Below are 27,174 nucleotides of genomic sequence, written 5' to 3' on the forward strand. Positions count from 1 at the left end.
TGCTTTTTGTATTTAATTCCGATGCAATTTCTGTGTTTCATCGTCAATAAGAAGGTCAGAGGGATACAGTAAACCTGAAGTGAGGCATCGGAATCTATAACTAGTGTCACAGGAATGGTTAAAACATAGAAAGTGAGAAGGGTCAGTTTTCTTGTACTTAAATCGGCATTGTGCATTTTGTATTTAATTCCGATGCAATTTCTGTGTGTCATCGTCAATACGAAGGTCAGAGTGATACAGTAAACCTGAAGTGAAGCATCGGAATTTAAAACTAGTGTCACACTAATGGTTCAAAAAATAGACAGTAAGAGGATTCAGTTTACTTGTACTTAAGTCGGCATTGTGCATTTTGTATTGAATTCCGATGCAATTTCTGTGTTTCATCGTCAATAAGAAGGTCAGAGGGATACAGTAAACCTGAAGTGAAGCATAGGAATCTATAACTAGTGTCACAGGAGTGGTTCAAAACATAGACAGTAGGAAGAGTCAGTCTTCTAGTACTTAAGTCGGCATTGTGCCTTTTGTATTTAATTCCGACGCAATTTCTGTGTTTCGTCGTCAATAAGAAGGTCAGAGGGTTACAGTAAACTTGAAGTGAAGCACCGGAATCTATAACTAGTGTCACAGGAATGGTTCAAAACATAGACAGTAAGAAGTGTCAGTTTACTTGTACTTAAGTCGGCATTGTGCCTTTTGTATTTAATTCCGATGCAATTTCTGTGTTTCATTGTCAATAAGAAGGTCAGAGGGATACAGTAAACCTGAAGTGAAGCATCGGAATCTATAACTGGTGTCACAGAAATGGTTCAAAGCATAGACAGTAAGAAGAGTCAGTTTTCTTATAATTAAGACGGCATTGTGCCTTTTGTACTTAATGCCGATGAAATTTCTGTGTTTGATCGTCAATAAGAAGGTCAGAGGGATACAGTAAACCTGAAGTGAAGCATCCGAATCTATAACTAGTGTCACAGGAATGGTTCAAAACATAGACAGTGAGAGGAGTCAGTTGTCTTGTACTTAAGCGGGCATTGTGCCTTTTGTATTTAATTCCGAAGCAATTTCTGTGTTTCATCGTCAATAAGAAGGTCAGAGGTATACAGTAAACCTGAGGTGAAGTATCGGAATCTATACTAGTGTCACAGGAATGGTTCAAATCGTGGACAGTAAGAATAGTCAGTTTACTTGTACTTAAGCCGGCATTGTGCCTTTTGTACTTAATGCCGATGAAATTTCTGTGTTTGATCGTCAATAAGAAGGTCAGAGGGATACAGTAAACCTGAAGTGAAGTATCGGGATCTTTAACTAGTGTCAGAGGAATGGTTCGAATTATAGACAGTAAGATGCGTCACTTTTCTTGTACTTATGTTGGCAATGTGCCTTTTGTATGTAATTCCGCTGCAATTTCTGTGTTTCATCGTCAATAAGAAGGTCAGAGGGATACAGTAAACCTGAAGTGAGGCATCGGAATCTATAACTAGTGTCACAGGAATGGTTCAAAACATAGACAGTAAGAGGAGTCAGTTGTCATGTACATAAGCGGGCATTGTGCCTTTTGTATTTAATTCCGATACAATTTCTGTGTTTCATCGTCAATAAGAAGGTTAGAGGGATACAGAAAACCTGAAGTGAAGCATCGGAATCTATAACTAGTGTCACAGGAATGGTTCGAAACATAGATAATAAGAAGAGTTTGTTTTTTTGGTACTTATGTCGGCATTGTGCCTTTTGTATTAATTCTGATGCAATTTCTGTGTTTCATCTGTAATATGAAGGTCAGAGGGATACAGTAAACCTGAAGCGAAGCATCGGAATCTATAACTAGTGTCACAGGAATGGTTCTAAACATAGACAGTAAGAAGAGTCAGATTTATTGTACTTAAGTCGGCATTGTGCCTTTTGTATTTAATTCCGATGCAATTTCTGTGTTTCATCGTCACTAAGAAGGTCAGAGGGATCCATTAAACCTGAAGTGAAGTATCGGAATCTATAACTAGTGTCACAGGAATGGTTCAAAACATAGACAGTAAGAAGAGTCAGTTTTCTTGTACTTAAGTCGGCATTGTGCCATTTGTAATAAATTTCGATGCAATTTCTGTGTTTCATCGTCAATAAGAAGGTCGGAGGGATACAGTAAAGCTGAAGTGAAGCATCGGAATCTATAACTAGTGTCACAGGAAAAGTTAAAACATAGACAGTAAGAAGAGTCAGTTTTCTTGTACTTAAGTCGGCATTGTACCTTTTGTATTTAGTTCCGATGCAATTTTGTGTGTCATCGTCAATACGAGGGTCAGAGGGATACAGTAAACCTGAAGTGAAGCATTGGAATCTATAACTAGTGTCACAGGAATGGTTCAAAACATAGACAGTAAGAAGAGTCAGTTTACTTGTACTTATGTCGGCATTGTGCCTTTTGTATTGAATTCCGATGCAATTTCTGTATTTTGTCGTCAATAAGAAGGTCAGAGGGATACAGTAAATATGAAGTGAAGCATCGGAATCTATAACTAGTGTCACAGGAATGTTTCAAATCATAGACAGTAAGAAGAGCAGTTTTCTTGTACTTAAGCCGGCATTGTGCCTTTTGTATTTAACGCCGAAGAAATTTCTGTGTTTCATCGTCAATAGGAAGGTCAGAGGGATACAGTAAACCTGAAGTGAAACATCGGAATCTATAACTAGTGTCACAGGAATGGTTCAAAACATCGACTGTAAGAAGAGTCAGTTGACTTGTACTTAAGTAGGCATTGTGCCATTTGTATTTAATTCCGATGCAATTTCTGTGTTTCATCGTCAATAAGAAGGTCAGATGGATACAGTATACCTGAAGTGAAGCATCGGAAACTATAACTAGTGTCACAGGAATGGTTCAAAACATAGACAGTATGAAGTGTCAGTTTACTTATACTTAAGTCGGCATTGTGCCTTTTGTATTTGATTCCGATGCAATTTCTGTGTTTCATCGTCAATATGAAGGTCGGAGGGATACAGAAAACCTGAAGTGAAGCATGGGAATCTATAACTAGTGTCACAGGAATGGTTCAAAGCATCGAAAATAAGAAGAGTTTGTTTTTTTGTACTTAAGTCGGCATTGTGCCATTTGTATTTAATTCCGATGCAATTTCTGTGTTTCATCGTCATTAAGAAGGTCAGAGGGATACAGTATACCTGAAGTGAAGCATCGGAATCTATAACTAGTGTCACAGGAATGGTTAAAACGTAGAAAGTAAGAAGGGTCAGTTTTCTTGTACTTAAGTCGGCATTGTGCATTTTGTATTTAATTCCGATGCAATGTCTGTGTGTCATCGTCAATACGAACGACAGAGGGATACAGTAAGCCTGAAGTGAAGTATCGGAATTTATAACTAGTGTCACAGGAATGTTTCAAAACATAGACAGTAAAAAGGGACAGTTTTCTTGTACTTCAGCCGACATTGTGCCTTTTGTATTTAATGCTGATGAAATTTCTGTGCTTCCTCGTCAATAAGAGGGTCAGAGGTATACAGTAAACCTGAAGTGAAGTATCGGAATCTAAAACTAGTGTCACAGGAATGGTTCAAAACATAGACAGTAAGAAGAGTCAGTTTATTTGTACTTGAGTAGGCATTGTGCCTTTTGTATTGGATTCCGATGCAATTTCTGTATTTCATCGTCAATAAGAAGGTCAGATGGATACAGTAAACCTGAAGTGAAGCATCGCAATGTATAACTAGTGTCACAGGAATATTTCAAATCATAGACTGTAAGAAGAGTCAGTTTTCATGTACTTAAGCAGGCATTGTGCCTTTTGTATTTAACGCCGATGAAATTTCTGTGTTTCATCGTCAATAGGAAGGTCAGAGGGATACAGTAAACCTGAAGTGAAGCATCGGAATCTATAACTAGTGTCACAGGAATGGTTCAAAACATCGACAGTAAGAAGAGTCAGTTGTCTTGTACTTAAGTAGGCATTGTGCCTTTTGTATTTGATTCCGATGCAATTTCTGTGTTTCATCGTCAATATGAAGGTCAGAGGGATACAGAAAACCTGACGTGAAGTATCGAAATCTATAACTAGTGTCACAGGAATGGTTCAAAGCATAGACAGTAAGAAGAGTCAGTTGTCTTGTACTTAAGTAGGCATTGTGCTTTTTGTATTTAATTCCGATGCAATTTCTGTGTTTCATCGTCAATAAGAAGGTCAGAGGGATACAGTAAACCTGAAGTGAGGCATCGGAATCTATAACTAGTGTCACAGGAATGGTTAAAACATAGAAAGTGAGAAGGGTCAGTTTTCTTGTACTTAAGTCGGCATTGTGCATTTTGTATTTAATTCCGATGCAATTTCTGTGTGTCATCGTCAATACGAAGGTCAGAGTGATACAGTAAACCTGAAGTGAAGCATCGGAATTTAAAACTAGTGTCACACTAATGGTTCAAAAAATAGACAGTAAGAGGATTCAGTTTACTTGTACTTAAGTCGGCATTGTGCATTTTGTATTGAATTCCGATGCAATTTCTGTGTTTCATCGTCAATAAGAAGGTCAGAGGGATACAGTAAACCTGAAGTGAAGCATAGGAATCTATAACTAGTGTCACAGGAGTGGTTCAAAACATAGACAGTAGGAAGAGTCAGTCTTCTAGTACTTAAGTCGGCATTGTGCCTTTTGTATTTAATTCCGACGCAATTTCTGTGTTTCGTCGTCAATAAGAAGGTCAGAGGGTTACAGTAAACTTGAAGTGAAGCATCGGAATCTATAACTACTGTCACAGGAATGGTTCAAAACATAGACAGTAAGAAGTGTCAGTTCACTTGTACTTAAGTCGGCATTGTGCCTTTTGTATTTAATTCCGATGCAATTTCTGTGTTTCATTGTCAATAAGAAGGTCAGAGGGATACAGTAAACCTGAAGTGAAGCATCGGAATCTATAACTGGTGTCACAGGAATGGTTCAAAGCATAGACAGTAAGAAGAGTCAGTTTTCTTATAATTAAGACGGCATTGTGCCTTTTGTACTTAATGCCGATGAAATTTCTGTGTTTGATCGTCAATAAGAAGGTCAGAGGGATGCAGTAAACCTGAAGTGAAGCATCCGAATCTATAACTAGTGTCACAGGAATGGTTCAAAACATAGACAGTGAGAGGAGTCAGTTGTCTTGTACTTAAGCGGGCATTGTGCCTTTTGTATTTAATTCCGAAGCAATTTCTGTGTTTCATCGTCAATAATAAGGTCAGAGGTATACAGTAAACCTGAGGTGAAGTATCGGAATCTATACTAGTGTCACAGGAATAGTTCAAATCGTGGACAGTAAGAATAGTCAGTTTACTTGTACTTAACCCGGCATTGTGCCTTTTGTACTTAATGCCGATGAAATTTCTGTGTTTGATCGTCAATAAGAAGGTCAGAGGGATACAGTAAACCTGAAGTGAAGTATCGGGATCTTTAACTAGTGTCAGAGGAATGGTTCGAATTATAGACAGTAAGATGCGTCACTTTTCTTGTACTTATGTCGGCAATGTGCCTTTTGTATGTAATTCCGCTGCAATTTCTGTGTTTCATCGTCAATAAGAAGGTCAGAGGGATACAGTAAACCTGAAGTGAGGCATCGGAATCTATAACTAGTGTCACAGGAATGGTTCAAAACATAGACAGTAAGAAGCGTCAGTTTTCTTGTACTTAAGTCGGCATTGTGCCTTTTGTATTTAATTCCGATGCAATTTCTGTGTTTCATCGTCAATAAGAAGGTCAGAGGTATACAGTAAACCTGAGGTGAAGTATCGGAATCTATACTAGTGTCACAGGAATGGTTCAAATCGTGGACAGTAAGAATAGTCAGTTTACTTGTACTTAAGCCGGCATTGTGCCTTTTGTACTTAATGCCGATGAAATTTCTGTGTTTGATCGTCAATAAGAAGGTCAGAGGGATACAGTAAACCTGAAGTGAAGTATCGGGATCTTTAACTAGTGTCAGAGGAATGGTTCGAATTATAGACAGTAAGATGCGTCACTTTTCTTGTACTTATGTTGGCAATGTGCCTTTTGTATGTAATTCCGCTGCAATTTCTGTGTTTCATCGTCAATAAGAAGGTCAGAGGGATACAGTAAACCTGAAGTGAGGCATCGGAATCTATAACTAGTGTCACAGGAATGGTTCAAAACATAGACAGTAAGAGGAGTCAGTTGTCATGTACATAAGCGGGCATTGTGCCTTTTGTATTTAATTCCGATACAATTTCTGTGTTTCATCGTCAATAAGAAGGTTAGAGGGATACAGAAAACCTGAAGTGAAGCATCGGAATCTATAACTAGTGTCACAGGAATGGTTCGAAACATAGATAATAAGAAGAGTTTGTTTTTTTGGTACTTATGTCGGCATTGTGCCTTTTGTATTAATTCTGATGCAATTTCTGTGTTTCATCTGTAATATGAAGGTCAGAGGGATACAGTAAACCTGAAGCGAAGCATCGGAATCTATAACTAGTGTCACAGGAATGGTTCTAAACATAGACAGTAAGAAGAGTCAGATTTATTGTACTTAAGTCGGCATTGTGCCTTTTGTATTTAATTCCGATGCAATTTCTGTGTTTCATCGTCACTAAGAAGGTCAGAGGGATCCATTAAACCTGAAGTGAAGTATCGGAATCTATAACTAGTGTCACAGGAATGGTTCAAAACATAGACAGTAAGAAGAGTCAGTTTTCTTGTACTTAAGTCGGCATTGTGCCATTTGTAATAAATTTCGATGCAATTTCTGTGTTTCATCGTCAATAAGAAGGTCGGAGGGATACAGTAAAGCTGAAGTGAAGCATCGGAATCTATAACTAGTGTCACAGGAAAAGTTAAAACATAGACAGTAAGAAGAGTCAGTTTTCTTGTACTTAAGTCGGCATTGTACCTTTTGTATTTAGTTCCGATGCAATTTTGTGTGTCATCGTCAATACGAGGGTCAGAGGGATACAGTAAACCTGAAGTGAAGCATTGGAATCTATAACTAGTGTCACAGGAATGGTTCAAAACATAGACAGTAAGAAGAGTCAGTTTACTTGTACTTATGTCGGCATTGTGCCTTTTGTATTGAATTCCGATGCAATTTCTGTATTTTGTCGTCAATAAGAAGGTCAGAGGGATACAGTAAATATGAAGTGAAGCATCGGAATCTATAACTAGTGTCACAGGAATGTTTCAAATCATAGACAGTAAGAAGAGCAGTTTTCTTGTACTTAAGCCGGCATTGTGCCTTTTGTATTTAACGCCGAAGAAATTTCTGTGTTTCATCGTCAATAGGAAGGTCAGAGGGATACAGTAAACCTGAAGTGAAACATCGGAATCTATAACTAGTGTCACAGGAATGGTTCAAAACATCGACTGTAAGAAGAGTCAGTTGACTTGTACTTAAGTAGGCATTGTGCCATTTGTATTTAATTCCGATGCAATTTCTGTGTTTCATCGTCAATAAGAAGGTCAGATGGATACAGTATACCTGAAGTGAAGCATCGGAAACTATAACTAGTGTCACAGGAATGGTTCAAAACATAGACAGTATGAAGTGTCAGTTTACTTATACTTAAGTCGGCATTGTGCCTTTTGTATTTGATTCCGATGCAATTTCTGTGTTTCATCGTCAATATGAAGGTCGGAGGGATACAGAAAACCTGAAGTGAAGCATGGGAATCTATAACTAGTGTCACAGGAATGGTTCAAAGCATCGAAAATAAGAAGAGTTTGTTTTTTTGTACTTAAGTCGGCATTGTGCCATTTGTATTTAATTCCGATGCAATTTCTGTGTTTCATCGTCATTAAGAAGGTCAGAGGGATACAGTATACCTGAAGTGAAGCATCGGAATCTATAACTAGTGTCACAGGAATGGTTAAAACGTAGAAAGTAAGAAGGGTCAGTTTTCTTGTACTTAAGTCGGCATTGTGCATTTTGTATTTAATTCCGATGCAATGTCTGTGTGTCATCGTCAATACGAACGACAGAGGGATACAGTAAGCCTGAAGTGAAGTATCGGAATTTATAACTAGTGTCACAGGAATGTTTCAAAACATAGACAGTAAAAAGGGACAGTTTTCTTGTACTTCAGCCGACATTGTGCCTTTTGTATTTAATGCTGATGAAATTTCTGTGCTTCCTCGTCAATAAGAGGGTCAGAGGTATACAGTAAACCTGAAGTGAAGTATCGGAATCTAAAACTAGTGTCACAGGAATGGTTCAAAACATAGACAGTAAGAAGAGTCAGTTTATTTGTACTTGAGTAGGCATTGTGCCTTTTGTATTGGATTCCGATGCAATTTCTGTATTTCATCGTCAATAAGAAGGTCAGATGGATACAGTAAACCTGAAGTGAAGCATCGCAATGTATAACTAGTGTCACAGGAATATTTCAAATCATAGACTGTAAGAAGAGTCAGTTTTCATGTACTTAAGCAGGCATTGTGCCTTTTGTATTTAACGCCGATGAAATTTCTGTGTTTCATCGTCAATAGGAAGGTCAGAGGGATACAGTAAACCTGAAGTGAAGCATCGGAATCTATAACTAGTGTCACAGGAATGGTTCAAAACATCGACAGTAAGAAGAGTCAGTTGTCTTGTACTTAAGTAGGCATTGTGCCTTTTGTATTTGATTCCGATGCAATTTCTGTGTTTCATCGTCAATATGAAGGTCAGAGGGATACAGAAAACCTGACGTGAAGTATCGAAATCTATAACTAGTGTCACAGGAATGGTTCAAAGCATAGACAGTAAGAAGAGTCAGTTGTCTTGTACTTAAGTAGGCATTGTGCTTTTTGTATTTAATTCCGATGCAATTTCTGTGTTTCATCGTCAATAAGAAGGTCAGAGGGATACAGTAAACCTGAAGTGAGGCATCGGAATCTATAACTAGTGTCACAGGAATGGTTAAAACATAGAAAGTGAGAAGGGTCAGTTTTCTTGTACTTAAGTCGGCATTGTGCATTTTGTATTTAATTCCGATGCAATTTCTGTGTGTCATCGTCAATACGAAGGTCAGAGTGATACAGTAAACCTGAAGTGAAGCATCGGAATTTAAAACTAGTGTCACACTAATGGTTCAAAAAATAGACAGTAAGAGGATTCAGTTTACTTGTACTTAAGTCGGCATTGTGCATTTTGTATTGAATTCCGATGCAATTTCTGTGTTTCATCGTCAATAAGAAGGTCAGAGGGATACAGTAAACCTGAAGTGAAGCATAGGAATCTATAACTAGTGTCACAGGAGTGGTTCAAAACATAGACAGTAGGAAGAGTCAGTCTTCTAGTACTTAAGTCGGCATTGTGCCTTTTGTATTTAATTCCGACGCAATTTCTGTGTTTCGTCGTCAATAAGAAGGTCAGAGGGTTACAGTAAACTTGAAGTGAAGCATCGGAATCTATAACTACTGTCACAGGAATGGTTCAAAACATAGACAGTAAGAAGTGTCAGTTCACTTGTACTTAAGTCGGCATTGTGCCTTTTGTATTTAATTCCGATGCAATTTCTGTGTTTCATTGTCAATAAGAAGGTCAGAGGGATACAGTAAACCTGAAGTGAAGCATCGGAATCTATAACTGGTGTCACAGGAATGGTTCAAAGCATAGACAGTAAGAAGAGTCAGTTTTCTTATAATTAAGACGGCATTGTGCCTTTTGTACTTAATGCCGATGAAATTTCTGTGTTTGATCGTCAATAAGAAGGTCAGAGGGATGCAGTAAACCTGAAGTGAAGCATCCGAATCTATAACTAGTGTCACAGGAATGGTTCAAAACATAGACAGTGAGAGGAGTCAGTTGTCTTGTACTTAAGCGGGCATTGTGCCTTTTGTATTTAATTCCGAAGCAATTTCTGTGTTTCATCGTCAATAATAAGGTCAGAGGTATACAGTAAACCTGAGGTGAAGTATCGGAATCTATACTAGTGTCACAGGAATAGTTCAAATCGTGGACAGTAAGAATAGTCAGTTTACTTGTACTTAACCCGGCATTGTGCCTTTTGTACTTAATGCCGATGAAATTTCTGTGTTTGATCGTCAATAAGAAGGTCAGAGGGATACAGTAAACCTGAAGTGAAGTATCGGGATCTTTAACTAGTGTCAGAGGAATGGTTCGAATTATAGACAGTAAGATGCGTCACTTTTCTTGTACTTATGTCGGCAATGTGCCTTTTGTATGTAATTCCGCTGCAATTTCTGTGTTTCATCGTCAATAAGAAGGTCAGAGGGATACAGTAAACCTGAAGTGAGGCATCGGAATCTATAACTAGTGTCACAGGAATGGTTCAAAACATAGACAGTAAGAGGAGTCAGTTGTCATGTACATAAGCGGGCATTGTGCCTTTTGTATTTAATTCCGATACAATTTCTGTGTTTCATCGTCAATAAGAAGGTTAGAGGGATACAGTAAACCTGAAGTGAAGCATCGGAATATATAACTAGTGTCACAGGAATGGTTCAAAACATAGACAGTAAGAAGTGTCAGCTTACTTGTACTTAAGTCGGCATTGTGTCTTTTGTATTTAATTCCGATGCAATGTCTGTGTTTCATCGTCAATAAGAAGGTCAGAGTGATACAGAAAACCTGAAGTGAAGCATCGGAATCTATAACTAGTGTCACAGGAATGGTTCAAAACATAGATAATAAGAAGAGTTTGTTTTTTTGGTACTTATGTCGGCATTGTGCCTTTTGTATTTAATTCTGATGCAATTTCTGTGTTTCATCTGTAATATGAAGGTCAGAGGGATACAGTAAACCTGAAGCGAAGCATCGGAATCTATAACTAGTGTCACAGGAATGGTTCTAAACATAGACAGTAAGAAGAGTCAGATTTATTGTACTTAAGTCGGCATTGTGCCTTTTGTATTTAATTCCGATGCAATTTCTGTGTTTCATCGTCACTAAGAAGGTCAGAGGGATCCATTAAACCTGAAGTGAAGTATCGGAATCTATAACTAGTGTCACAGGAATGGTTCAAAACATAGACAGTAAGAAGAGTCAGTTTTCTTGTACTTAAGTCGGCATTGTGCCATTTGTATTAAATTTCGATGCAATTTCTGTGTTTCATCGTCAATAAGAAGGTCGGAGGGATACAGTAAAGCTGAAGTGAAGCATCGGAATCTATAACTAGTGTCACAGGAAAAGTTAAAACATAGACAGTAAGAAGAGTCAGTTTTCTTGTACTTAAGTCGGCATTGTACCTTTTGTATTTAGTTCCGATGCAATTTTGTGTGTCATCGTCAATACGAGGGTCAGAGGGATACAGTAAACCTGAAGTGAAGCATTGGAATCTATAACTAGTGTCACAGGAATGGTTCAAAACATAGACAGTAAGAAGAGTCAGTTTACTTGTACTTATGTCGGCATTGTGCCTTTTGTATTGAATTCCGATGCAATTTCTGTATTTTGTCGTCAATAAGAAGGTCAGAGGGATACAGTAAATATGAAGTGAAGCATCGGAATCTATAACTAGTGTCACAGGAATGTTTCAAATCATAGACAGTAAGAAGAGCAGTTTTCTTGTACTTAAGCCGGCATTGTGCCTTTTGTATTTAACGCCGAAGAAATTTCTGTGTTTCATCGTCAATAGGAAGGTCAGAGGGATACAGTAAACCTGAAGTGAAACATCGGAATCTATAACTAGTGTCACAGGAATGGTTCAAAACATCGACTGTAAGAAGAGTCAGTTGACTTGTACTTAAGTAGGCATTGTGCCATTTGTATTTAATTCCGATGCAATTTCTGTGTTTCATCGTCAATAAGAAGGTCAGATGGATACAGTATACCTGAAGTGAAGCATCGGAAACTATAACTAGTGTCACAGGAATGGTTCAAAACATAGACAGTATGAAGTGTCAGTTTACTTATACTTAAGTCGGCATTGTGCCTTTTGTATTTGATTCCGATGCAATTTCTGTGTTTCATCGTCAATATGAAGGTCGGAGGGATACAGAAAACCTGAAGTGAAGCATGGGAATCTATAACTAGTGTCACAGGAATGGTTCAAAGCATCGAAAATAAGAAGAGTTTGTTTTTTTGTACTTAAGTCGGCATTGTGCCATTTGTATTTAATTCCGATGCAATTTCTGTGTTTCATCGTCATTAAGAAGGTCAGAGGGATACAGTATACCTGAAGTGAAGCATCGGAATCTATAACTAGTGTCACAGGAATGGTTAAAACGTAGAAAGTAAGAAGGGTCAGTTTTCTTGTACTTAAGTCGGCATTGTGCATTTTGTATTTAATTCCGATGCAATGTCTGTGTGTCATCGTCAATACGAACGACAGAGGGATACAGTAAGCCTGAAGTGAAGTATCGGAATTTATAACTAGTGTCACAGGAATGTTTCAAAACATAGACAGTAAAAAGGGACAGTTTTCTTGTACTTCAGCCGACATTGTGCCTTTTGTATTTAATGCTGATGAAATTTCTGTGCTTCCTCGTCAATAAGAGGGTCAGAGGTATACAGTAAACCTGAAGTGAAGTATCGGAATCTATAACTAGTGTCACAGGAATGGTTCAAAACATAGACAGTAAGAAGAGTCAGTTTATTTGTACTTGAGTAGGCATTGTGCCTTTTGTATTTGATTCCGATGCAATTTCTGTGTTTCATCGTCAATATGAAGGTCAGAGGGATACAGAAAACCTGACGTGAAGTATCGAAATCTATAACTAGTGTCACAGGAATGGTTCAAAGCATAGACAGTAAGAAGAGTCAGTTGTCTTGTACTTAAGTAGGCATTGTGCTTTTTGTATTTAATTCCGATGCAATTTCTGTGTTTCATCGTCAATAAGAAGGTCAGAGGGATACAGTAAACCTGAAGTGAGGCATCGGAATCTATAACTAGTGTCACAGGAATGGTTAAAATATAGAAAGTGAGAAGGGTCAGTTTTCTTGTACTTAAGTCGGCATTGTGCATTTTGTATTTAATTCCGATGCAATTTCTGTGTGTCATCGTCAATACGAAGGTCAGAGTGATACAGTAAACCTGAAGTGAAGCATCGGAATTTAAAACTAGTGTCACACTAATGGTTCAAAAAATAGACAGTAAGAGGATTCAGTTTACTTGTACTTAAGTCGGCATTGTGCATTTTGTATTGAATTCCGATGCAATTTCTGTGTTTCATCGTCAATAAGAAGGTCAGAGGGATACAGTAAACCTGAAGTGAAGCATAGGAATCTATAACTAGTGTCACAGGAGTGGTTCAAAACATAGACAGTAGGAAGAGTCAGTCTTCTAGTACTTAAGTCGGCATTGTGCCTTTTGTATTTAATTCCGACGCAATTTCTGTGTTTCGTCGTCAATAAGAAGGTCAGAGGGTTACAGTAAACTTGAAGTGAAGCACTGGAATCTATAACTACTGTCACAGGAATGGTTCAAAACATAGACAGTAAGAAGTGTCAGTTTACTTGTACTTAAGTCGGCATTGTGCCTTTTGTATTTAATTCCGATGCAATTTCTGTGTTTCATTGTCAATAAGAAGGTCAGAGGGATACAGTAAACCTGAAGTGAAGCATCGGAATCTATAACTGGTGTCACAGGAATGGTTCAAAGCATAGACAGTAAGAAGAGTCAGTTTTCTTATAATTAAGACGGCATTGTGCCTTTTGTACTTAATGCCGATGAAATTTCTGTGTTTGATCGTCAATAAGAAGGTCAGAGGGATACAGTAAACCTGAAGTGAAGCATCCGAATCTATAACTAGTGTCACAGGAATGGTTCAAAACATAGACAGTGAGAGGAGTCAGTTGTCTTGTACTTAAGCGGGCATTGTGCCTTTTGTATTTAATTCCGAAGCAATTTCTGTGTTTCATCGTCAATAATAAGGTCAGAGGTATACAGTAAACCTGAGGTGAAGTATCGGAATCTATACTAGTGTCACAGGAATAGTTCAAATCGTGGACAGTAAGAATAGTCAGTTTACTTGTACTTAACCCGGCATTGTGCCTTTTGTACTTAATGCCGATGAAATTTCTGTGTTTGATCGTCAATAAGAAGGTCAGAGGGATACAGTAAACCTGAAGTGAAGTATCGGGATCTTTAACTAGTGTCAGAGGAATGGTTCGAATTATAGACAGTAAGATGCGTCACTTTTCTTGTACTTATGTCGGCAATGTGCCTTTCGTATGTAATTCCGCTGCAATTTCTGTGTTTCATCGTCAATAAGAAGGTCAGAGGGATACAGTAAACCTGAAGTGAGGCATCGGAATCTATAACTAGTGTCACAGGAATGGTTCAAAACATAGACAGTAAGAGGAGTCAGTTGTCATGTACATAAGCGGGCATTGTGCCTTTTGTATTTAATTCCGATACAATTTCTGTGTTTCATCGTCAATAAGAAGGTTAGAGGGATACAGTAAACCTGAAGTGAAGCATCGGAATATATAACTAGTGTCACAGGAATGGTTCAAAACATAGACAGTAAGAAGTGTCAGCTTACTTGTACTTAAGTCGGCATTGTGTCTTTTGTATTTAATTCCGATGCAATGTCTGTGTTTCATCGTCAATAAGAAGGTCAGAGTGATACAGAAAACCTGAAGTGAAGCATCGGAATCTATAACTAGTGTCACAGGAATGGTTCAAAACATAGATAATAAGAAGAGTTTGTTTTTTTGGTACTTATGTCGGCATTGTGCCTTTTGTATTTAATTCTGATGCAATTTCTGTGTTTCATCTGTAATATGAAGGTCAGAGGGATACAGTAAACCTGAAGCGAAGCATCGGAATCTATAACTAGTGTCACAGGAATGGTTCTAAACATAGACAGTAAGAAGAGTCAGATTTATTGTACTTAAGTCGGCATTGTGCCTTTTGTATTTAATTCCGATGCAATTTCTGTGTTTCATCGTCACTAAGAAGGTCAGAGGGATCCATTAAACCTGAAGTGAAGTATCGGAATCTATAACTAGTGTCACAGGAATGGTTCAAAACATAGACAGTAAGAAGAGTCAGTTTTCTTGTACTTAAGTCGGCATTGTGCCATTTGTATTAAATTTCGATGCAATTTCTGTGTTTCATCGTCAATAAGAAGGTCGGAGGGATACAGTAAAGCTGAAGTGAAGCATCGGAATCTATAACTAGTGTCACAGGAAAAGTTAAAACATAGACAGTAAGAAGAGTCAGTTTTCTTGTACTTAAGTCGGCATTGTACCTTTTGTATTTAGTTCCGATGCAATTTTGTGTGTCATCGTCAATACGAGGGTCAGAGGGATACAGTAAACCTGAAGTGAAGCATTGGAATCTATAACTAGTGTCACAGGAATGGTTCAAAACATAGACAGTAAGAAGAGTCAGTTTACTTGTACTTATGTCGGCATTGTGCCTTTTGTATTGAATTCCGATGCAATTTCTGTATTTTGTCGTCAATAAGAAGGTCAGAGGGATACAGTAAATATGAAGTGAAGCATCGGAATCTATAACTAGTGTCACAGGAATGTTTCAAATCATAGACAGTAAGAAGAGCAGTTTTCTTGTACTTAAGCCGGCATTGTGCCTTTTGTATTTAACGCCGAAGAAATTTCTGTGTTTCATCGTCAATAGGAAGGTCAGAGGGATACAGTAAACCTGAAGTGAAACATCGGAATCTATAACTAGTGTCACAGGAATGGTTCAAAACATCGACTGTAAGAAGAGTCAGTTGACTTGTACTTAAGTAGGCATTGTGCCATTTGTATTTAATTCCGATGCAATTTCTGTGTTTCATCGTCAATAAGAAGGTCAGATGGATACAGTATACCTGAAGTGAAGCATCGGAAACTATAACTAGTGTCACAGGAATGGTTCAAAACATAGACAGTATGAAGTGTCAGTTTACTTGTACTTAAGTCGGCATTGTGCCTTTTGTATTTGATTCCGATGCAATTTCTGTGTTTCATCGTCAATATGAAGGTCGGAGGGATACAGAAAACCTGAAGTGAAGCATGGGAATCTATAACTAGTGTCACAGGAACGGTTCAAAGCATCGAAAATAAGAAGAGTTTGTTTTTTTGTACTTAAGTCGGCATTGTGCCTTTTGTATTTAATTCCGATGCAATTTCTGTATGTCATCGTCAATATGAAGGTCAGAGGGATACAGAAAACCTGAAGTGAAGTATAGGAATCTATACTAGTGTCACAGGAATGGTTCAAAACATTGACAGTAAGAAGAGTCAGTTTTCTTGTACTTAAGTCGGCATTGTGCCATTTGTATTTAATTCCGATGCAATTTCTGTGTTTCATCGTCATTAAGAAGGTCAGAGGGATACAGTATACCTGAAGTGAAGCTTCGGAATCTGTAACTAGTGTCACAGGAATGGTTAAAACGTAGAAAGTAAGAAGGGTCAGTTTTCTTGTACTTAAGTCGGCATTGTGCATTTTGTATTTAATTCCGATGCAATGTCTGTGTGTCATCGTCAATACGAACGACAGAGGGATACAGTAAGCCTGAAGTGAAGTATCGGAATTTATAACTAGTGTCACAGGAATGTTTCAAAACATAGACAGTAAAAAGGGACAGTTTTCTTGTACTTCAGCCGACATTGTGCCTTTTGTATTTAATGCTGATGAAATTTCTGTGCTTCATCGTCAATAAGAGGGTCAGAGGTATACAGTAAACCGGAAGTGAAGTATCGGAATCTATAACTAGTGTCACAGGAATGGTTCAAAACATAGACAGTAAGAAGAGTCAGTTTATTTGTACTTGAGTAGGCATTGTGCCTTTTGTATTGGATTCCGATGCAATTTCTGTATTTCATCGTCAATAAGAAGGTCAGATGGATACAGTAAACCTGAAGTGAAGCATCGCAATGTATAACTAGTGTCACAGGAATATTTCAAATCATAGACAGTAAGAAGAGTCAGTTTTCATGTACTTAAGCAGGCATTGTGCCTTTTGTATTTAACGCCGATGAAATTTCTGTGTTTCATCGTCAATAGGAAGGTCAGAGGGATACAGTAAACCTGAAGTGAAGCATCGGAATCTATAACTAGTGTCACAGGAATGGTTCAAAACATCGACAGTAGGAAGAGTCAGTTGTCTTGTACTTAAGTAGGCATTGTGCCTCTTGTATTTGATTCCGATGCAATTTCTGTGTTTCATCGTCAATATGAAGGTCAGAGGGATACAGAAAACTTGAAGTGAAGCATCGGAATCTATAACTAGTGTCACAGGAATAGTTCAAAACATCGACAATAAGAAGAGTTTGTTTTTTTGTACTTAAGTCGGGATTGTGCCTTTTGTATTTAATTCCGATGCAATTTCTGTATTTCATCGTCAATATGAAGGTTAGAGTAATACAGAAAACCTGACGTGAAGTATCGGAATCTATACTAGTGTCACAGGAATGGTTCAAAACATAGACAGTAAGAAGAGTCAGTTTTCTTGTACTTAAGTCGGCATTGTGCCATTTGTATTTAATTCCGATGCAATTTCTGTGTTTCATCGTCATTAAGAAGGTCAGAGGGATACAGTATAGCTGAAGTGAAGCATCGGAATCTATAACTAGTGTCACAGGAATGGTTAAAACATAGAAAGTAAGAAGGGTCAGTTTTCTTGTACTTAAGTCGGCATTGTGCATTTTGTATTTAATTCCGATGCAATGTCTGTGTGTCATCGTCAATACGAACGTCAGAGAGATACAGTAAGCCTGAAGTGAAGCATCGGAATTTATAACTAGTGTCACAGGAATGTTTCAAAACATAGACAGTAAAAAGGAACAGTTTCCTTGTACTTCAGCCAGCATTGTGCCTTTTGTATTTAATTCCGATGCAATTTCTGTGTTTCATCGTCAATAAGAAGTTCAGATGGATACAGTAAACCTGAAGTGAAGCATCGGAAACTATAACTAGTGTCACAGGAACGGTTCAAAACATAGACAGTAAGAAGTGTCAGTTTACTTGTACTTAAGTCGGCATTGTGCCTTTTGTATTTAATTCCGATGCAATTTCTGGGTTTCATCGTCAATAAGAAGGTCAGAGGGATACAGTAAACCTGAAGTGAAGTATCGGAAACTATAACTAGTGTCACAGGAATGGTTCAAAACATTGACGGTAAGAAGATTCAGTTTTCTTGTACTTAAGTCGTCATTGTGCCATTTGTATTTAATTCCGATGCAATTTCTGTGCTTCATCGTCAATAAGAAGGTCAGAGGCATACGGTAAACCTGAAGTGAAGCATCGGAATCTATAACTAGTGTCACAGGAATTTTTCAAAACATAGACAGTAAGAAGTGTCAGTTTACTTGTACTTAAGTCGGCATTGTGCCTTTTGTATTTAATTCCGATGCAATTTCTGTGTTACATCGTCAATAAGAAGGTCTGAGGGATACATAAATCCTGAAGTGAAGCATCGGAATCTATAACTAGCGTCACAGGAATGGTTAGAAACATAGACAGTAAGAATAGTCAGTCTTCTTGTACTTAAGTCGGCATTGTGCCTTTTGTATTTCATTCCGACGCAATATCTGTGCTTCATCGTCAATAAGAAGGTCAGAGGGTTACAGTAAAATTCTAAGTGAAGCATCGGAATCTGTAACTAGTGTCACAGGAATGTTTCAAAACATAGACAGTAAGAAGAGTCAGTTTTCTTGTACTTATGCCGGCATTGTGCCTTTTGTATTTAATGCCGTTGAAATTTCTGTGTTTGGTCGACAATAAGAAGGTCAGAGGGATACAGTAAACCCGAAGTGAAGCATCGGAATCTATAACTAGTGTCACAGGAATGGTTCAAAACATAGACAGTAAGACGAGTCAGTTCTCTTGTACTTAAGTGGGCATTGTGCCTTTTGTATTTAATTCCGGTGCAATTTCTGTGTTTCATCGTCAATAAGAAGGTCAGATGGATACAGTAAACCTGAAGTGAAGCATCGGAAACTATAACTAGTGTCACAGGAATGGTTCAAAACATAGACAGTAAGAAGTGTCAGTTTACCTGCACTTAAATCGGCACTGTGCCTTTTGTATTTAATTCCGATGCAATGTCTGTGTGTCATCGTCAATACGAACGTCAGAGGGATACAGTAATCCTGCAGTGAAGCATCGGAATTTATAACTAGTGTCACAGGAATGTTTCAAAACATAGACAGTAAAAAGGGACAGTTTTCTTGTACTTCAGCCGGCATTGTGCCTTTTGTATTTAATGCTGATGAAATTTCTGTGTTTCATCGTCAATAAGAAGGTCAGAGGGATACAGTGAACCTAAAGTGAAGCATCGGAATCTATAACTAGTGTCACAGGAATGGTTCAAAACATAGACAGTAAGAAGAGTCAGTTGTCTTGTACTTAAGTGGGCATTGTGCCTTTTGTATTTAATTCTGAAGCAATTTCTGTGTTTCATCGCCAATAAGAAGGTCTGAGGTATACAGTAAACCTGAAGTGAAGTATCGGAATCTATAACTAGTGTCACAGGAATGGTTCAGAACATAGACAGTAAGAAGAGTCAGTTTTGTTGTACTTAAGTCGGCATTGTGCCATTTGTATTTATTTCCGATGCAATTTCTGTGTTTCATCGTCAATAAGAAGGTCGGAGGGATACAGTAAACCTGAAGTGAAGCTTCGGAATCTATAACTAGTGTCACAGGAATAGTTAAAACATAGACAGTAAGGAGAGTCAGTTTTCTTGTTCTTAAGTCTTCATTGAGCCTTTTGTATTTATTTCCGATGCAATTTTGTGTGTCATCGTCAATACGAAAGTCAGAGGGGAAAAGTAAACCTGAAGTGAAGCATCTGAATCTATAACTAGTGTCACAGGAATGGTTCAAAACATAGACAGTAAGAAGAGTCAGTTGTCTTGTACTTAAGTGGGCATTGTGCCTTTTGTATTTAATACCGATGCAATTTCTGTGTTTCATCTTCAATACGAAGGTCAGATGGATACAGTAAACCTGAAGTTAAGCATCGGAAACTATAACTAGTGTCACAGGAATGGTTCAAAACATTGACAATAAGAAGAGTTTGTTTTTTTGTACTTAAAACGGCATTGTTCCTTTTGTAGTTAATTCCGATGCAATTTCTGTGTTTCATCGCAAATATGAAGGTCAGAGGTATACAGTAAACCTGAAGTGAAGTGACGGAATCTATAACTAGTGTCACAGGAATGGTTCAGAACATAGACAGTAAGAAGAGTCAGTTTTTTTGTACTTAAGTCGGCATTGTGCCATTTGTATTTAATTCCGATGCAATTTCTGTGTTTCATCGTCAATAAGAAGGTCGGAGGGATACAGTAAACCTGAAGTGAAGCTTTGGAATCTATAACTAGTGTCACAGGAATAGTTAAAACGTAGACAGTAAGAAGAGTCAGTTTTCTTGTTCTTAAGTCGGCATTGAGCCTTTTGTATTAATTTCCGATGCAGTTTTGTGTGTCATCGTCAATACGAAAGTCAGAGGGGTACAGTAAACCTGAAGTGAAGCATCGGAATCTATAACTAGCGTCACAGGAATGGATCAAAACATAGACAGTAAGAAGAGTCAGTTTACTTGTACTTAAGTCGGCATTGTGCCTTTTGTATTGAATTCCATTGCAATTTCTGTATTTCATCGTCAATAAGAAGGACAGAGGGATACAGTAAACCTGAAGTGAAGCATCGGAATCTATAACTAGTGTCACAGGAATGTTTGAAAACATAGACAGTAAGAAGAGTCAGTTTTCTTGTACTTAAGCCGGCATTGTGCCTTTTGTCTCTAATTCCGATGCAATTTCTGTGTTTCATCGTCAATAAGAAGGTCAGAGGAATACAGTAAATGTGATGTGAAGCATCGGAATCTATAACTAGTGTCACAGGAATGGTTAAAATATAGAAAGTAAGAAGAGTCAGTTTTCCTGTACTTAAGTCGGCACTGTGCATTTTGTATTTAATTCCGATGCAATTTCTTTGTGACATCATCGATACGAAGGTCAGAGGGATACAGTAAACCTGAAGTGAAGCATCGGAATTTATAACTAGTGTCACAGGAATGGTTCAAAACATAGACAGTAAGAGGATTCAGTTTACTTGCACTTAAGTCCGCATTATACTTTTGTATTGAATTCCGATGCTATTTCTGTGTTTCATCGTCAATAAGGAGGGCAGAGGTATACCGTAAACCGGAAGTGGAGCATCTGAATCTATAACTAGTGTCACAGGAATGTTTCAATACATAGACAGTAAGAAGAGTCAGTTTTCTTGTACTTAAGCTGGCATTGTGCCTTTTGTACTTAAGGCCGATGAAATTTCTGTGTTTCATCGTCAATAGGAAGGTCAGAGGGATACTGTAAACCTGAAGTGAAGCATCAGAATCAATAACTAGTGTCACAGGAATGGTTCAAAACATATACAGTAAAAAGAGTCAGTTGTCTTGTACTTAAGTAGGCATTGTGCCTTTTGTATTTAATTCCGATGCAATTTCTGTGTTTCATCGTCAATAAGGAGGTCAGAGGGATACAGTAAACCTGAAGTGAAGTTCGGAATCTATACTAGTGTCACAGGAATGGTTCAAAACATAGACAGTAAAAAGAGTCAGTTTTCTTGTACTTAAGTCGGCATTGTGCCATTTGTATTTAATTCCGATGCAATTTCTGTGTTTCATCGTCATTAAGAAGGTCAGAGGGTTACAGTAAACCTGAAGTGAAGCATCGGAATCTATAACTAGTGTCACAGGAATGTTTCAAAGCATAGACAGTAAAAAGGGACAGTTTTCTTATACTTAAGCCGGCATTGTGCATTTTGTATTTAATACTGATGAAATTTCTGTGTTTCATCGTCAATAAGAAGGTCAGAGGGATACAGTAAACCTAAAGTGAAGCATCGGAATCTATGACTAGTGTCACAGGAATGGTTCAAAACATAGACAGTAAGAAGAGTCAGTTGTCTTGTACTTAAGTGGGCATTGTGCATTTTGTATTTAATTCCGATGCAATTTCTGTGTTTCATCGCAAATAAGAAGGTCAGAGGTATACAGTAAACCTGAAGTGAAGTGTCGGAATCTATAACTAGTGTCACAGGAATGGTTCAGAACATAGACAGTAAGAAGACTCAGTTTTCTTGTACTTAAGTCGGGATTGTGCCATTTGTATTTAATGCCGATGAACTCTCTGTGTTTCATCGGCAATAAGAAGGTCAGATGGATACAGTAAACCTGAAGTAAAGCATCGGAATCTGTAACTAGTGTCACAGGAATGGTTCAAAACATAGACAGTAAGAAGAGTCAGTTGTCTTGTACTTAAGTGGGCATTGTGCATTTTGTATTTAATGCTGATGAAATTTCTGTGTTTCATCGTCAATAAGAAGGTCAGAAAGATACAGTAAACCTAAAGTGAAGCATCGGAATCTATATCTAGTGTCACAGGAATGGTTCAAAACATAGACAGTAAGAAGAGTCAGTTGTCTTGTACTTAAGTGGGCATTGTGCCTTTTGTATTTAATTCCGATGCAATTTCTGTGTTTCATCGTCAATAAGGAGGTCAGAGGGATACATTAAACCTGAAGTGAAGTTCGGAATCTATACTAGTGTCACAGGAATGGTTCAAAACATAGACAGTAAGAAGAGTCAGATTTCTTGTACTTAAGTCGGCATTGTGCCTTTTGTATTTAATTCCGATGCAATTTTTTGTGTCATCAAAAATACGAAGGTCAGAGGGATACAGTAAACCCGAAGTGAAGCATCAGAATCTATAACTAGTGTCACAGGAATGGTTCAAAACATAGACAGTAAGGAGAGTCAGTTTACTTGTACATAAGTCAGCATTGTGCCTTTTGTATCGAATTCCGATGCAATTTCTGAATTTCATCGTCTATAAGAAGGTCAGAGGGATGCAGTATACCTGAAGTGAAGCATTGGAACCTATAACTAGTGTCACAGGAATGTTTCAATACATAGACAGTAAGAAGAGTCAGTTTTCTTGTACTTAAGCCGGCATTGTGCGTTTTGTATTTAATGCCGATGATATTTCTGTGTTTCATCGTCAATAGGAAGGTCAGAGGGATACTGTAAACCTGAAGTGAAGCATCAGAATCAATAACTAGTGTCACAGGAATGGTTCAAAACATATACAGTAAAAAGAGTCAGTTGTCTTGTACTTAAGTAGGCATTGTGCCTTTTGTATTTAATTCCGATGCAATTTCTGTGTTTCATCGTCAATACGGAGGTCAGAGGGATACAGTAAACCTGAAGTGAAGTTCGGAATCTGTACTAGTGTCACAGGAATGGTTCAAAACATAGACAGTAAGAAGAGTCAGTTTTCTTGTACTGAAGTCGGCATTGTGCCATTTGTATTTAATTCCGATGCAATTTCTGTGTTTCATCGTCATTAAGAAGGTCAGAGGGATACAGTAAACCTGAAGTGAAGCATCGGAATCTATAACTAGTGTCACAGGAATGTTTCAAAACATAGACAGTAAAAAGGGACAGTTTTCTTATACTTAAGCCGGCATTGTGCATTTTGTATTTAATGCTGATGAAATTTCTGTGTTTCATCGTCGATAAGAAGGTCAGAGGGATACAGTAAACCTAAAGTGAAGCATCGGAATCTATAACTAGTATCACAGGAATGGTTCTAAACATAGACAGTAAGAAGAGTCAGTTGCCTTGTACTTAAGTGGGCATTGTGCACTTTGTATTTAATTCCGATGCAATTTCTGTGTTTCATCGCAAATAAGAAGGTCAGAGGTATACAGTAAACCTGATGTGAAGTGTCGGAATCTATAACTAGTGTCACAGGAATGGTTCAGAACATAGACAGTAAGAAGACTCAGTTTTCTTGTACTTAAGTCGGCATTGTGCCATTTGTATTTAATTCCGATGCAATTTCTGTGTTTCATCGTCAATAAGAAGGTCAGAGGGATACAGTAAACCTGAAGTGAAGCTTCGGAATCTATAACTAGTGTCACAGGAATAGTTAAAACATAGACAGTAAGAAGAGTCAGTTTTCTTGTTCTTAAGTCGGCATTGTGAGTCTTGTATTAATTTCCGTTGCAATTTTGTGTGTCATCGTCAATACGAAAATCAGAGGGGTACAGTAAACCTGAAGTGAAGCAACGGAATCTATAACTAGCGTCACAGGAATGGATCAAAACATAGACAGTAAGAAGAGTCAGTTTATTTGTTCTTAAGTCGGCATTGTGCCCTTTGTATTGAGTTCCGATGCAATTTCTGTATTTCATCGCCAATAAGAAGGACAGAGGGATACAGTAAACCTGAAGTGAAGCATCGGAATCTGTAACTAGTGTCACAGTAATGTTTCAAAACATAGACAGTAAGAAGAGTCAGTTTTCTTGTGCTTAATCCGGCATTGTGCGTTTTGTATTTAATGCCGATGAAATTTCTGTGTTTCATCGTCAATAGGAAGGTCGAAGGGATACAGTAAACCTGAAGTGGAGCATCGGCATCTATGACTAGTTTCACAGGAATGGTTCAAAACATAGACAGTAAGAAGTGTCAGTTGTCTTGTACTTAAGTGGGCATTGTGCCTTTTGTATTTAATTCCGATGCAATTTCTGTGTTTCATCGTCAATAAGAAGGTCAGAGGGATACAGTAAATGTGATGTGAAGCATCGGAATCTATAACTAGTGTCACAGGAATGGTTAAAACTTAGAAAGTAAGAAGAGTCAGTTTTCTTGTACTTAAGTCGGCACTGTGCATTTTGTATTTAATTCCGATGCAATTTCTGTGTGTCACCGTCGATACGAAGGTCAGAGGGATACAGTAAACCTGAAGTGAAGCATCGGAATTTATAACTAGTGTCACAGGATTGGTTCAAAACATAGACAGTAAGAGGATTCAGTTTACTTGTACATAAGTCGGCATTGTGCCTTTGTATTGATTTCCGATGCTATTTCTGTGTTTCATCGTCAATAAGAAAGACAGAGGTATACAGTAAACCGGAAGTGGAGCATCGGAATCTATAACTAGTATCACAGGAATGTTTCAAATCATAGACAGCAAGAAGAGTCAGTATTCTTGTACTTAAGCCGGCATTGTGCCTTTTGTATTTAATGCCGATGAACTTTCTGTGTTTCATCGTCAATAAGAAGGTCAGATGGATACAGTAAACCTGAAGTAAAGCATCGGAATCTATAACTAGTGTCACAGGAATGGTTCAAAACATAGACAGTATGAAGAGTCAGTTGTCTTGTACTTAAGTGGCATTGTGCATTTTGTATTTAATGCTGATGAAATTTCTGTGTTTCATCGTCAATAAGAAGGTCAGAAAGATACAGTAAACCTAAAGTGAAGCATCGGAATCTATATCTAGTGTCACAGGAATGGTTCAAAACATAGACAGTAAGAAGAGTCAGTTGTCTTGTACTTAAGTGGGCATTGTGCCTTTTGTATTTAATTCCGATGCAATTTCTGTGTTTCATCGTCAATAAGGAGGTCAGAGGGATACAGTAAACCTGAAGTGAAGTTCGGAATCTATACTAGTGTCACAGGAATGGTTCAAAACATAGACAGTAAGAAGAGTCAGTTTTCTTGTACTTAAGTCGGCATTGTGCCATTTGTATTTAATTCCGATGCAATTTCTGTGTTTCATCGTCATTGAGAAGGTCAGAGGGATACAGTAAACCTGAAGTGAAGCATCGGAATCTATAACTAGTGTCACAGGAATGTTTCAAAACATAGACAGTAAAAAGGGACAGTTTTCTTATACTTAAGCCGGCATTGTGCATTTTGTATTTAATGCTGATGAAATTTCTGTGTTTCATCGTCAATAAGAAGGTCAGAGGGATACAGTAAACCTAAAGTGAAGCATCGGAATCTATAACTAGTGTCACAGGAATGGTTCAAAACATAGACAGTAAGAAGAGTCAGTTGTCTTGTACTTAAGTGGGCATTGTGCATTTTGTATTTAATTCGGATGCAATTTCTGTGTTTCATCGCAAATAAGAAGGTCAGAGGTATACAGTAAACATGAAGTGGAGTGTCGGAATCTATAACTAGTGTCACAGGAATGGTTCAGAACATAGTCAGTAAGAAGAGTCAGTTTTCTTGTACTTAAGTCGGCATTGTGCTATTTGTATTTAATTCCGATGCAATTTCTGTGTTTCATCGGTAATAAGAAGGTCAGAGGGATACAGTAAACCTGAAGTGAAGCTTCGGAATCTATAACTAGTGTCACAGGAATAGTTAAAAAATAGACAGTAAGAAGAGTCAGTTTTCTTGTTCTTAAGTCGGCATTGTGCCTCTTGTATTAATTTCCGGTGCAATTTTGTGTGTCATCGTCAATACGAAAATCAGAGGGGTACAGTAAACCTGAAGTGAAGCAACGGAATCTATAACTAGCGTCACAGGAATGGATCAAAACATAGACAGTAAGAAGAGTCAGTTTACTTGTTCTTAAGTCGGCATTGTGCCCTTTGTATTGAATTCCGATGCAATTTCTGTATTTCATCGTCAATAAGAAGGACAGAGGGATACAGTAAACCTGAAGTGAAGCATCGGAATCTATAACTAGTGTCACAGGAATGTTTCAAAACATAGACAGTAAGAAGAGTCAGTTTTCTTGTACTTAATCCGGCATTGTGCGTTTTGTATTTAATGCCGATGAAATTTCTGTGTTTCATCGTCAATAGGAAGGTCAGAGGGATACAGTAAACCTGAAGTGAAGCATCGGAATCTATAACTAGTGTCACAGGAATGGTTCAAAACATAGACAGTAAGAAGTGTCAGTTGTCTTGTACTTAAGTGGGCATTGTGCCTTTTGTATTTAATTCCGATGCAATTTCTGTGTTTCATCATCAATAAGAAGGTCAGAGGGATACAGTAAACCTGAAGTGAAGTATCGGAATCGATACTAGTGTCACTAGAATGGTTGAAATCATAGATAGTAAGAAGAGTCAGTTTTCTTGTACTTAAGTCGGCATTGTGCCATTTGTTTTTAATCCCGATGCAATTTCTGTGTTTCATCGTCAATAAGAAGGTCAGAGGGATACAGTAAATGTGATGTGAAGCATCGGAATCTATAACTAGTGTCACAGGAATGGTTAAAACTTAGAAAGTAAGAAGAGTCAGTTTTCTTGTACTTAAGTCGGCACTGTGCATTTTGTATTTAATTCCGATGCAATTTCTGTGTGTCACCGTTGATACGAAGGTCAGAGGGATACAGTAAACCTGAAGTGAAGCATCGGAATTTATAACTAGTGTCACAGGATTGGTTCAAAACATAGACAGTAAGAGGATTCAGTTTACTTGTACAAAGGTCGGCATTGTGCCTTTGTATTGATTTCTGATAATATTTCTGTGTTTCATCGTCAAT

This window comes from Schistocerca americana, chromosome 2, assembly GCF_021461395.2.
Source record: "Schistocerca americana isolate TAMUIC-IGC-003095 chromosome 2, iqSchAmer2.1, whole genome shotgun sequence".
NCBI lineage: Eukaryota > Metazoa > Arthropoda > Insecta > Orthoptera > Acrididae > Schistocerca > Schistocerca americana.